At 34.9% G+C, this 14,612-nt stretch overlaps 1 long non-coding RNA gene across 1 annotated transcript in view; it reads right to left on the bottom strand.

Moving 5' to 3' along the window:
* LOC150103437 (uncharacterized) overlaps positions 1-14,390 on the bottom strand; it is a 67,699-nt gene extending 53,309 nt beyond the window's left edge. Inside the window, exon 1 of the long non-coding RNA XR_016548838.1 lies at positions 14,226-14,390. This is a non-coding gene — a long non-coding RNA (uncharacterized LOC150103437). The remainder of the gene's footprint in view (positions 1-14,225) is intronic.
* Between the last annotated feature and the right edge of the window lie 222 nt (positions 14,391-14,612).

Genomic DNA, 14,612 nt, shown 5'->3' with positions numbered 1-14,612 from the left:
TATTTGCATACAAACTCGATATTCTTAGAACATCAACATATTTAAACATAGGATTTTTCTTTGATGGTTCAGTGGAATGAAAAGCTGTGTTAGTTTAGTCCTAAATCGAAATGCTTTCGCTTTTATCATCGCATTACAAAAATGAAACTGGAGATGAGAGAGAGAGAGAGAGAGAGAGAGAACTTTTTTTTTCCCCTTTTACTGTGAACTCCATCATAAAAGCAGTCATCGAGTACTTTTAAACATAAGCGAAGCTATCAAGAACCACAGCTCAGTCTGTAACGACGGTGCCTTTTAGTTAAGAAAACGGATTTGAATCCTATCTAGGATGCCAGACGCCATTACAAGAGCATTTTAACTAAACGTCAGTTATTATATGGTTTCATAAGGAGGTGACAAAGTATTCCTCTAGGATAGTCCGGTTTTCATTACTCGCAAAACAGACAAACCAGCACAGACATAGCAGATATAATTAACTGTCCTGCTCATCTTTTCATCATAGCATTAATTACATTTATAGGAAGCCAAGTTACTTGGATTGCCTTTAACATGTTAGAGTGAAGTTGGCACCATATTTAAAGCCTCGATGTTTACGGATTATTCTGAAATTCTATGTGAAATATTTCAAAGAAAAAATGAAGTTTAATACATGTCATTATCACAAGGAGGCTTCTATACGTCTGTATAATAAATAACTATAAATGTAACTGAATCCTGATAATTACTTAACATCTAAAACTGGGAACTCTTAAAGATTAACTCAAAATTGAAATAACTAAAAGTAAATGAAAATTAAGCCCTGGTTGTGATTCAACTCAAGTAGTGTAGTCAAATACCTCGCTCTTGTTACAAGTCACAGTGGCAAACGGTAACTCTAGTTCAAAGAACACTATTATTGACTTGCAGCCAAAACAGATTCCACAAGATATAGTTCGAAAACTCGACTCGGAGAATCAAATCTAGTTAAAGAAAATTCCGATACATAGAGAGAGAGAGAGAGAGAGAGAGAGAGAGAGAGAGAGAGAGAGAGAGAGAGAGAGAGAGAGAGATTGGGGAAGTCAAATATTAATCACATTTCCGTCTTCTGGATAGAGTGAATCAGTTTTCGTTTGTTCTTTGGTACATCATATTTTGGAGACCGATGTGGCCATAGCTACAGTTGTTCCTTACATTGCTTAAGGTTATTTTGGAATTGAGCGAAACCCAACCATGAGAAGGCTGCATCACTGAACAGATTGTATTACACTGCTAAAAAGTTCCCGATGAATTTCAACGTAAAGTGGGCAAAACAAAAGAGAGGAGATTTGCATCCTCGAATTATCCGTTGTTTTTGGCAAGATACCGTCATTACGCATTAAATTAAAAGTTTATGTTTCCTTTTTTTTTTTTTTTAAATAATTCCATAATTTCATCAGTCATTTGCCAGCCTGACTGGCTGAGTGGATACCAATTCATTCTACAAACAGTAAGTCATGGATTCGAATCGTTTGTGAATGTTTGTAAAAGAGTTTTGTACAGAATATTACCTGCTTACTGGAGGCGTGAAGTGGCTTTGAAAAGCTGGCATAATTGGTCTCTGAGAACATGATTTATGGACTTCAAAATACTCATGCTGCTAATGTATAATACGCTTACAACCCTTTCTGGTGCGATTTGCTTAAAAACGTCACAGATTCCTTTTTTTTCCTTTTTTTTTACTCCTTTTGGGCATTATTTTCTAGAAATCATACAAGCCTTGATTTTCCAGTTCGCTGTGATCACAACAAAGTAACATTTTAAATTATCTGTTTTGCAGATTGACCTGAAATCTGTTAATCATTCCACTTGAGTCTAATTTTTTGTGTTAATATTTGTCGAACTGAATTTCATTTTTATTTCTATTCTGACTATTATTAGGTTATGTTGATTTACTCTCAGTATAATAGTAAGTTTTAACTTGTCTTACTGTGTTACCAAACCTGCTTTTAATAATCTACATGACTCATTATTAGGTTTCCAAATAGCTTTGAAAACCTAATAATGAGTTATTCCTTAAATTCATTCACCAGCTGCTTTGCAATACTCCCCGAGGAGTTGCATTTTCATACCTCCATCACTGTGCAAGATACCTTTCTTCGCTTGTATTCACCTTCAAGGGACATTGCTCGATCCTCATCCCTGAATGATAATGGTACCAATACCGTAAAGTTAATTTGGAATCTTCTATCTACTGATACCAACTGCTTTCCCCCATAAATAACTTGTGATATCTCTCATATACGGAATTTCCAATCCGAATTACTAATCTGATCTAAACTAATATTTGCTACAACTAAAATATCAATTTATCATGCCAAAACCTGTAAAATGTATTTTCAAAGTCTAGAAAGATTGCATTATACGCATTTCCTCATTTGCTACTCTTGTTACTTGATTATAAAATCTACCCATTACTAAAACAAGATTCGGACAGATCCATACAGACGTTTATAAACAAACTCTCCTATGTCCAATTTTGTTCGCGAGTTTTGCTAATTTATTTAAAAACTATTAACCACAATGAAGAAATACAAGATGATCTGTATTTGATAAGTCCATTTACCATCATCTTTATGCAACGCAACGCTGCTACCTTTCCACTCCTGTACGGACTTTTCCAGCTGCAATTCAATGAATGAACAATCAGGTCAATGGCACAGTCAGTTCCTTAGCACCTTCCATTAAAACATGTGGTGAAATCTCGTCCAGTTCCACATTCTTGTTGATATCTAGCATTTAGTATTCGAAATACGTCCATTACATTAATTTCCAATCCCTGAATCTCACTTCCCCAGTAAAACCTGTTTCTCTAGAATGACATACCCTGATAAAATGATCATTAAACAGCTCGGGTGTGTCATCTGCACCAGTCACATGACTGCCTTTTCCATTCAGAAAGATTTCTACGGAAATATTTCTTCTCTTACTAGACACATAAAGAAAGAAAAATCCTTAGGATTTTCTTGGCATCACAGTGCTAGGTCTCTTTTCATATTCTAATTTTTCCTTCATTATTATACTGGTCACTTGAACCTTTATGTTATTAAACTGTGCTTTTACTACTCCCTTTATACCAATCTTGAAATCATTACAATTCTAATACGATTTCATCTACAGCCTCCGTAGGCTCAGTCGGTATAGACGAAATCCATTGGTCGGAAAGACCTGGGTTCGATTCCCGTCTATGACCTGAGGAACCTTTATCTGGTCTCTTTCGACTGAAGATGAGTTGGCCGGGCTCATACGGAGGTCTGGGAGAAAAACTCGGGTTTTTCGTCCCTCAGAACAGGCAAACCGGCCCCTGAACACACATGGATCTACAGTAAAAATATATACTTAGAAATGTAGGCAGTATGGCATTGAATACCTAAAATATGGATGCATACCAACAAACCAACAGCTGCCAATATGCCTATTATGTGAAAGGGTCTTCTCTAATGAAGCGATGAAGTCTTCCAGAATAATTGAACATTTGAAGAAGGTACATCCTGACAAGGTAAATAAGAATTTAACTTTCTTTCAATCTCTCCGAGACAAATTTCAAAAGCGACCAACAGTTTCAAGCATGTTTTGCAATGCTTCACAACAAAACACCGATGGTTTGCGTGCATCGTACAACATTTCATTGTTGATCGCAAAAGTCTGGAAAACCACATGCGATTGGTGAGGAACTCATCCTGCCAGCTGTTAGTGAGGTTCTGAGCTGTTTTACAAGTCACCAACGACATAATTAAGATGATTCCTCTCAGCAACAATTCTGTGCAAAGATGAGTAGATGAAATGGCTGCTAATGTTGAAGAAACATTATGCTGCATATTAAGGACAACAAACTTGCATTACAACTGGACGAGTCAACTTGACCAGGCAATGAATCTTTGCTTTTAGCTTATGTGCGCTTTGTAAAGGAAGAAAGTTTGGTTCAAGAGTTGTTATTAGCAAAGCTACTAGATATATACACTAAAGGGGAGTCAATATTTGTGTTGTTGAGCAGTTCTTCATAGATAAGGAAATCCCGCTTACTTTCTTGTGCAAGTGATGGAGCACCATCAATGACAGATCGCTATAATGGGTTTGTCGCCTACTTGAAAAAAAGCAGTACCAAATATATTTGCCATTCACTGTGTCATTCATCGCCAACATCTGGTTGCAAAAAACCTCAGCGATCGCTTGCACAACTCACTACACACTGCCATTACTGCAGTGAATAATATTAAAGCCCATGCTCTCAGTGATAGACTGTCTGTGATGAAAATGATAAACGTTTTGAACGTTTGCTGCTCCATACTGAAGTTCGTTGGCTGTCAGGAGGCAACTGTTTGAGACAGTTTTATGATCTTTTTGATACCGTTGTAGAGTTTTTTGAAGACAAAAAGGCTTTGCTCAGTGATGAACTCGAACCTATCAGGCATGATGTTGCTTATTTATCAGATATATTTGCAAAATTTAATGAAATTAATTTGCAGCTGCTAGGCAATGATATCAATCTAATCAAGGCCAAATCTTCTATCTCGACATTTATTTCAAAGTTAAATCTGTTGAAGCGAAACATAGGCCGTCATGAGCTCCATCAATTTCCCAGCTGTCCAAGTTGAATGGAAAACGTAGAGTGCAAACTGATGATCTGCTAGTTTACGGTGACCATTTGAAGATGCTACTGAGCGATTTAAGGATCTGCTTTCGCTGGAAGTTCCAGATTGGGTAATAAATCCATTTTCCGATACTGAGATAATGGGAAGAACTGATTGAGTTACAAAATGACTTTGAGCTGAGATCTCTTTCTGCAACCAAAACTCTTACGAAGAGTTTTAGTTGCAGAAAGAGATCTCTGCTCGCTATCCTTCACTGTGGGGAGTCGTTAAAAAACTCCTCGTTGCATTTCCAACATCATATTTGGTGGAACGTGGTTTTAATGTGGCCATGCAACTTCTTTCGAAACCAAGAAATAGACTCCATATAACTCAAAGTGGAGATTTAAGGCTCCTGCTAAGTGATATTAAACCAGACATAGGAAAACTGGTATCACTCCATGAAGCCCATCCATCACATTATGGATTTTCCGAACATTCAAGTCAATAGCTGCTATTGAACAGCATTATAATACAATGTTTTATTACATTGTATTTTAATGTAAAGTTGCTATTAAAGTTAAATGTTTTTTTGGATTTAAAATAAATGTAAATTGTAAATTAATAATTTGTTTTAAAAATGTTATTACCGTTCCTTGGGTTGTGGGAATCGCTTTTCTGAATGTACGGTGGGGTCAAGTAAGAAAGAGTGGCACTGACGATGAGTTTATGGAGTCGAGGGTTTGGGAACCACTGAGTCGAGGAGCCCGAAAAGGTTTGGGAACCACTGACTTAAGCCATAGTCCCTACGCGGCCATAATGGGTAGCTTTCACCTTGGCAACTCTAGTTTCACCTTCTCAATGCACTTGCTTTTTTATATTACATTAGTACTGCATGGGTGAGCTAAGGATTAAATAAATCGGACCCCCCCCCCCGATAGAGATGGACACTTTCTTAAGTCTTTAGGACGAAAATCATCTACCACCTAAAGACTTTCAAAACATGTCAACTTTGTGATTCGAATCCATAACATATTGATCGGAAAGAGGCAACGTTATCTCCTCAGTCAACCAAGCCTGGCAACACAGCTTGCTCAAAGAACATCCTCTCCAAATTCTTGTTTCTTCCTTCTCAGATGCTCTTCACTTCAATACTTTCAAACCTCCTTTCTAATATCGTTTCATTCATTTATACATCTCATTATCTGAAATCCTCTATTAGCATATCGAGACAACTCACTCACCATCCGCTCCCTATATACACACACACACTGTTTTTCTACCTATCCTCTAACACTCCACTCAGACCTTTAAATTGCCATCACCATACTCACCGTTTCTGTTGTTCTTCCTGACCAGCACTCATCCTTGTTCTGCACGCTATAATTCTCTATACATTACACTCCTCACTCATTCCTCTCATAATGACACTTCCTACTCCTGCCTCCAAATTCTCTGGCATTGCTATCACTTCTACTCCTCTCTCTCTCTCTCTCTCTCTCTCCCTCCCCTCATTCACTATTGCACTTTCCTATCTTTCACATCTTCCCTTCCAATTTGGAAGACTTTTCCATCTTCCAGCTTCACTTTGCACTCCCTCTCCTCACAACCTTCTTAATTTCTTCGGAATTTCTTCGATTTGTTTTTATTCATCCCTCAATGAACACATTTCATGCGAAATTGCATTCATTTGCTATTTTTCATAGACCATTTTTACAGTAAGCTTATTGTTATGTGTATTCATCAATCATGCGATTCATCGATTATGTGTGTGTGTGTGTGTGTGTGTGTGTGTGTGTGTGCGTGCGCCACACGTACGCACGCATACACATAACTGTCCCTTTATTTATTTCTTTTCTAGAGAAGCAAACATGGTATTTCGATAATACTGTACTGCTACTAATATCCGTGTCTTTTGTTGAAAGCGATGTGCATTACTAATTTCTTTTGAGAATGCACACGTGTTATTTCCCGGAAGTCAACTATGATTAATTATTCAGAATTATGTTTAAGTGTGGAGTGATTCCAAATATCCATACAGGTGTTCAAATGTTCAATTGTATAGAAATAGGCAGCTTTTTATTATTATTATCAGTGAATGGATATGATATCCAATGTTAATTTATTATTATTATTATTATCATTATTACGATAATAATAATAATAATTATTATTATTATTAGTTTTAAACTCCATTCTTTTGTTTAAATGTCTGAATCTGAAAACGCCATGACAGAAGCCATGATAAAAGCTCTTTATGTTCATAGCTTGGAAGTCAACGGACACCACAATGTGAAGAACAAACAGCTATGGTGCCCACCTTAATAAGATGTAGAAATTCCTTTTGCTGCGATGACTGCAGCAATCTTAGGCGGTATACTTTGCACAAGCGTACGATAGCGATTAATGAGCATTTTGGACCATTTTTCCTATAGGCATGTAATGAGGTCCTGGACTGTTGTGGGACGGACGCCCCTTAACCTCACCTGAACTCTCCAGTTCATCCCATAAATATTCAATAGGGTTGAGATCAGAGCTTTGTGGAGGCCAGTCAATAGTAGTGACGTTCGTGTCCACAAGCCATGCAGTTATAGCAGCTTTATGATACGATGCTGAAAGAGACTATGTTCAGTTCTGTAGAAACCACAAAGTAGGAAACCAGAAAAAAAAAAAAAAAAAAAGACCACATCATCATCATACCTTTACCTCCGAATTTAGTTCGGATTATGCACTCTGGTAAGACAAGTTCACCGGGTACCCGCCACACCCAAATCTGTCCATTTACTCGGTAGAGGGTTTAGCGTGATTTTTTGCCCAATGACACAGCTTTCCATGCTTCCACGTTTCACTGTACACGATCTTTGCACCACTGAAGACGGCGGAGCTGCATGTTGGTGTTCGGGTAATGCAGGATTTGCATATTTCAGTTATACCATGAATATCCATGCACTGTGTGTGTATGTGAGAGAGAGAGAGAGAGTCTCGGTTCTGAATGTTTTTGTGCAGATTCGGGTTCCAGTCGATGCTCGGAACTTTGCATTCAACATATCGACCGACGAATGGGTGTTTTTACCTATTATCCTTCGTAGCATCCTACGGCCATGTTCTGTGAGAGTAGTGGGTCGTCCACTGCAGGCAGCACTTGCAGTTAACTCCCTGCGTTTCCATCTCAGTAAGGTATCACTGATTATTCGACCCGGGATGACCCAATTTGTCAACAATTTGCCGAACAGATAGTCCTGCAACATGGCATCCTCGCGCAACGGCTCTTTCAAACTCTGCCACTTTCCTTCTCGCAGCTATTTCACCCGGACACAGTTGCGGGGAGCATCCTATTCGTCCAGTTTATACACGTGACTTGTTACATCCAATAATAATAATAATAACAACTTGCCCGTGGAGGTGGCCGCTGACTTCTTTTTATGCAGTGTACTCTGCCGAAATCATCTGATGGAGACTGGTGAATGAAGAATCGGGAAATCTTAAAAAAAAAAAGAAAGAAAAAGAATCAAAATAGTCGGAAAGAATAACGCGATCAAAGAAGTTGATGATGTCGAAGGAAAAATGTTGTTTTTGTAAAATTCTCTAAACGTATATTACTAACTAGGAAAACTCTAAATAAGCTCATCATTATGCTCAGAAGAGAACAAGATAAATCTTCACTGATCTTGTTTTTAAAATCTTTAGTGTACTTAACGTGAGAAGCAAACTTACCTATGAATGTAAATGGCAAGTTAAACAATTGCGAAGACATTTTGTTTACCCTAATGCAATCAACTGTAAGCCTTATCCTAGTGGATCTCGTCATGTATTCGTGAACCCGAACAGTTGGATTTTGAAGAATAGGCCACCTTCTCTAAACCCAAAGTCTATTGGAAGAAAACTAAAGTATTGTACGAGAGTTGATTTCTTGTGAAAGACATATAAGGAGAACTGTGAGACATCATTTCATCGTCCTTATCTTAAAAGGTTTGATGGGCTACATTTATATATATTTTTAAATGAGAAATAGTTCTCCTTGAATGCGTGTTATAATTTGTATATGAAGTAATTTGTATATATATATATATATATTTATATAAATATATATGTTTATATATTTATATATATATATATAAATATATAAACATGGAAAAATATTTAAACTACCAATAACGATACAAAAAAAAAAAAAAAAAATCGGAATTTGGATGATTGCGTAAGCTTATGATAATTTCTGCAATGCCAGACTTGCCAAAATATACTTATGGATTCTATTCTAAATCCTCAGAGTTTGTAACTCTGTAAATGTAAATTTAAAAAAAAAAAAAAGCCGTAGAATACAGACACAATAACAATAGCTACGATTACGAACACAAGATGGCAGGTTGTCTACTACTGATTCTAGTCTGTTCTATCGTCTGCTATGGATATTGCTTACCTGTCTAATCGGAATCTTTAGCTTCGAATTTGTCACTGAATATTTTGCTATTAAAAATGAACACTGAAGTCACCAGAAGTCAAACAAACGTTTAATAAAAACTGATTTTCAACATTGTGAAATAAATCGAGGTCTCAACTCCCCCCCCCCTTTATTGTACAAGAGAGCGACACCATTACGTCATTGAACAGTCGGCTTACGAAAAGCGTATTATTTATTATTATGTCTTTTAAAACCTGATTGCGAAATGAGAATTGTTTTGTACGTTTCTTGCAATGTGTAGAATAACTTCTGTAGTTTGAAGGAAATAATTTAAAAAAATCACCATTATTTTGATATCTTAATTTAAACTTTTGCAGGTAAATAACGTTTAGATTAAAAATAATAATAATAATAATAATAAACATAATAAAATTACAGAAATTATTTAAAAGCGTTCCCCCCCCCCCCAAAAAAAAAACCTAAAGGAAATCAAATGAGATATAGATGAAGTAATTTCTTTTGTTGCTATACATTATGCTATTATTAACATTAAAAATTCGAAAGCAAAACATTACGAAGATTCAAAAATATTCCTGGATAAACTGTGGACCAGTTTAACACAGGAGAACGTTTAATAGTTTGTAGTCATTTTTGCACATATTAAAATAGTATTTTGTCTGGCTAGGAAGATATTCTAGAGATGTTTATGGAATAGGCTGTGACTTTCCCCACTAAATAAATCATATACTGACTTCATGGATTTGTTTAGTTTGCCGAGGATCATAAACGTGATTAATGAATTAAAATTAGCTTATGCTGTTTTATTTATTTATATTTTTATTTTGATGTTTAATAAATATCCATGTATCTACGTAGCCTCATGGAAACTTCCATAAAGGCTAAAGCAATTGATTGGCACATCATAGAAAAACGAACAGGATCGAGGCAATTATGAAAGGTTCGAGTTAAACAGGGAAGCTTATTCCAAAAAAAAAAAGTTAGGTCTAAGAGAGTGCCACATAAACCTTTTGGAATGAAAATCAATTATAAGGACTATTTATTTATCTCAATTAGTTTTAATTTATTCATGGAAAGATTCGCCGCATCAGAATAAAATTTGGATGGTGAAACTTCTATAAACGCAAGTAGCTTTATATGGGAGTGATCTGGTTTTTATTGAAATGTTGTAACGTGTTCCGCATTGAGAGGGAAGTGCGTTTGTTGAAACATGGCTGTTTACCTCACCACAAAATAAATAAAATGAATTAAATTAATAACAAATAAAAATAAGACACAAAAAAGGCACTAAAATTAACAAGCATGAAAATTATCCAATATGCATATAAATTTCCGCAAATTTGTCTGATCAAATTCAATACTAAGCGAATACAATATACTCAATCATGCAAGTCACACCAACAACCAATAGGGGATTTTTTTGCTTCATTTAGGATCCTGGATGATTTTAATGAAATTTGTTGGTGGTATTTTTATTGATCTTATTTGATTCAACTCAATTTTGTTCAGTCGTACATTATGTGACAAAAAGTAATAATTATGATCTGTATGTATGGATTTTTTTTTAATTAGTATTTAAGATCAGGCTTAAAATGCGCCACATTTTTTTCCTTAACGAATTTCAGTAACTGAAAGCTAGTTATACGAAGGCATATTCCTGTTTCTCAGTTAAATACGAGCTTTTGTTTGTTTAGTCACTTTTTTTAACTAAAAATACTTTAATATTGGCGATTAGTTTTTGCTGATTAATATACAGATGTTGATCGCCAAAAAGCAAACAATAAATAGAGAATTAAGACTGTATTACTTAAACCGCCACCAATACGTTAATAACAACAAATAAATTTTAAATAGGCTGTTTCTACTGTATTGCGAAGTATGTGCATTTTAGTATCAGTAATCCCGAGTTTGAACTAGACAGCAATGTTGTCTATATCTAAGAGTTAACTTGCCTATAGGGAAGTTCTTATAATGTTTTTTTACATCCTAGATGGGATTTCAAATATCTTTCCCAGCCTAAAAACGTGGTTGACGTCAATTGAACTACTGAGGCGTTATCCTGGTTTTGTAGTAGTTAATTCCGGCTTGGTTGGCCGAGTGGTTAGCGTATCCGCTCTCTAGTCAAAAGGCTGCGGGTTCGAATCCCACCGTGCGTATGGATGTTTGTGTACGGGTGGTGGTGGATAGTAGATGGCGTTGGTGTATAGTATGGTATAGTACGCCCACAGATGCGAGACCCTTTGACACTTCTGCGTATGTCAAAAGAAGGAGAATCCATTCCGATAATAGAGTAATCAATCCGTATTGTGGGATGAGTGTTTATTATTACAGGTCGGAAATTAACTTCTCTTTTATGATCATTGTAGTTTTTAAAGTGGTAACTATTTTGCTTGTATAACAGTTGGAAATTTTTACGTATAAAGCACGTGATTTAGCGTGTTGGTCACCAACGCCTTATTTCGTTTTCAGCGCCTTATTTTGTTTTCCCCTTCAGCGTGAATTGATTCTTCTTGGCAGTCTTCCAACGACAGCTCTCGCTTATGTGGTCGGATTAGTTGCGGTTCGCTGTAGTTGATGGATTGAGTGGTGGAGACAGAGTTGAAGAGTAGGTGCCCTCCCTCGATGAGTGTTTGGCTTCTTGGAGGTGCCACGTAATAATAATTAAAGTCATCATCACTTTCACGACGTCAGCCCTATCGGATTTCTATCCTTTCAAGACGCCTCGGTTTGGGAAATTGCCAAGAAAGTAATTTAAACTAAGATTAAAGAAACAGATGGATAACAAGTTAGCTATCGCTCATCCTTATGGACAATGCCTTGTGAACTTGACTTTTATCCTCATTCAAAGTCCAAGAACATGAGTTTTTAGTGTTTCTTCTTACACGAATTATTAAGATTACTTAACAGCAAACTAATCCAATCAACACAAACTTATTTCAGTTGCAAATCGGAACATGTTCAAACGTGTTCATTGTATATAAGTCCCTCAGGAACTTCTCTTTCATTTCTTCAGCTATCACGTTTTACAAAAATGTAAAAAGGATGAAGTATAAAAAATATGGATACATTAATCCAAATTTTAAGATTTTCCTGAAATCCTAAAGATAATACTAAATTTTTTTTTATCTTCTGTACATACTGACGGTAACCACGTTGTTCTGTTGATGGATAAAATTTCCATTGTTAGGTAAAAATTATTACTATTTCATATTGATTAAAATCTTGTTTATATAAAGATATTTAAGTTTGAATGTTAAAAAAAAAACGATGAACAAAAAATTTCAGTTCACGTTTACATTTGAAAAATGCCCAATGCCCAATACTTTGTTAATGCAAAAGAAAAAAAAAACAAGAAAATACTTTTTCACTTCTAAGGTCTTAAATGATAAATGTGACGGCAAACATGCGAACTAAAAGGAAGTGGGTAACACAGGATGACCTTAGTTGTTGAGGTGGAGGACGGTCGATGGACCAGCAGAAAAAGGTTATTGAAGGGATCAAAGTACACCTTGCCAACCGAGGTCACTGGACTTGCTCTAACTTGTGTACATTAACAGAAACAAGGAAGCGGGCCATTTATTCCGGTAATGGGCCCTGGTTTAGACGCGGAAAGTGGAGCAAACTGAGTCACTGAAGCGTGCTTGGTCCTCTATTCGAGTTATCCTATCATGGATACAACACACACACACACACACACACACACACACACACACACACACACACACACACACACACACACACACACACACACACACACACACACACACACACACACACAGTCTGTACATCTCTGCTAACTTTGGAAACCATATCAAACGAAGATCATTCAAGCATCTCTTTTTTTGCATACTTTTATTCTGGCATAATAATTAAATGCCTGCTCATGTTTTCTGCTTTACTTTTGAGTTTTAAAAAAGAATGTTCAACATTTATCAGAAACAATCGAAACTCTACTCTTTCTTTTCAGTATTTTATTTTATTATTATTTGTTTACTTAGATTTTATGTATATTTTATTTTTCGGTTATTTCATTTATATTTTATTTTTCATTTATTTTCTTTCTTTCTTTCTTTATTTTTTGTATCAACTTAATTTAGTTAATGCACCCAATAATTTCTCTTCCCCCTTTTTTATTATAATAAATGATTAACCGGAAAAAGTATATGATCAACAATGTAAAAAGGATGACCAATGAATGTACTCAAAGAGTATAAACTAAAAAAGGGAATAAGAAAGATTACTTGCATGCCTAAATTCGAACAGATTCTATTAAATCTATATATATATATATATAGTTTTAGGGCGGCGAAACAAACCACGCATGCTATTGCACATTTAACAGAAAAATATTCAAATATTTATTGCTGATAATAAATTTTCTGATGCTTAGTATAACATTTGTATGCTAGGCGGCGCCACTGTGCCTACAATAAGTAACAGTCCAAGAGTCACTTTCTTTTTTTAAAACAGTTGTATTCCATTTTCCATCAGAACAACAAACAAAACTTCACATACAGAACCAACAATTTCAAAGATGGAAAAAAAAAAGCATAAATTAATATAAGCAGCATAATAATTTTTCATTTTTTTTTTCTGAATTTCTGAAAAGAAACCCTAAAAATGGGCTAATTATAAATAATATTATAGTATTATAAAGCCTATATAAAAAAATTGAATTTAACATCAGCTTCCTAATTTTTTTGTCAATAGATTAAATTTACGCTTTTATTCTCGCTGACAATTCAATAAAAAAAAAAGTAATATTATGAATCTAATGCAGCTCAAAGTTTTTAATTCAAAGGTAATAATAATAATAATAATAATAATAATAATAATAATAATAATAATAATAATAATAATAATTATTATTATTATTATTATTATTAATGTTTCTAAACAGATTATAATCTGTTTAGAATGAACGTTTTTTATTACAAACTCAAGTACTGTATACTTATTTGACTTAATTTTTTTTTTTTTTTTTCAAATCGAAACATGAGAGGAAGAATTCATCATAAAATATTATTACCAGAATCACTTAGGTCTAATTTAAATGTCTTTATTTGTAAAATTTTCGGCTAAGTTTCATAGCCATTGTCAATAGGAAAACACGAAAAAGTATAACAAAATTCAGTTGAAAGCGAATGATATTATTGTGCTCTATAATTTACAATAATAAATTAATAATACATTTATTTATTATTAAAATAAAATATTATTACATTTTTTTTTATGAATACTTGCAAGATCAAAGAATCTCCAATGGTTATCCACTGACAAAGCACACTCTACAGGAACCAAGGGATGATTCTATGTGGTATCTGGAAGTTGAGCATTAGATCTTTCCACAAGGCAAACTTCAACTTTTCTACCAACTATCGCGCACACTTACTGAACAATGACTGACCAATGCCAACTTGCACGTTCCACGTGTTTTATGTTTTTTTACTTCTGTGTAACGGTTCATACATGTTCCATTTTTTCGTTATATAATGGTTCATGTTTATCTGAACTATTTTGTTTATTGCATTTTTTTTTTTTTTTTTTTTTTTTTTGTTCTTCCTAACCCAGAAGAAGCCACTAGCATATGTGGCGAAAGTAGTCGGTAT

The sequence above is a fragment of the Typopeltis vanoorti genome, chromosome 9 (genome assembly GCF_054136105.1).
Source record: "Typopeltis vanoorti isolate ZY-2024b chromosome 9, IOZ_Tvanoo_1.0, whole genome shotgun sequence".
NCBI classification, from domain to species: Eukaryota; Metazoa; Arthropoda; class Arachnida; order Uropygi; family Thelyphonidae; genus Typopeltis; species Typopeltis vanoorti.
The sequence above is the reverse complement of the archived record's forward strand: the minus strand, read 5'-3'. Positions and strand labels throughout refer to the sequence as shown.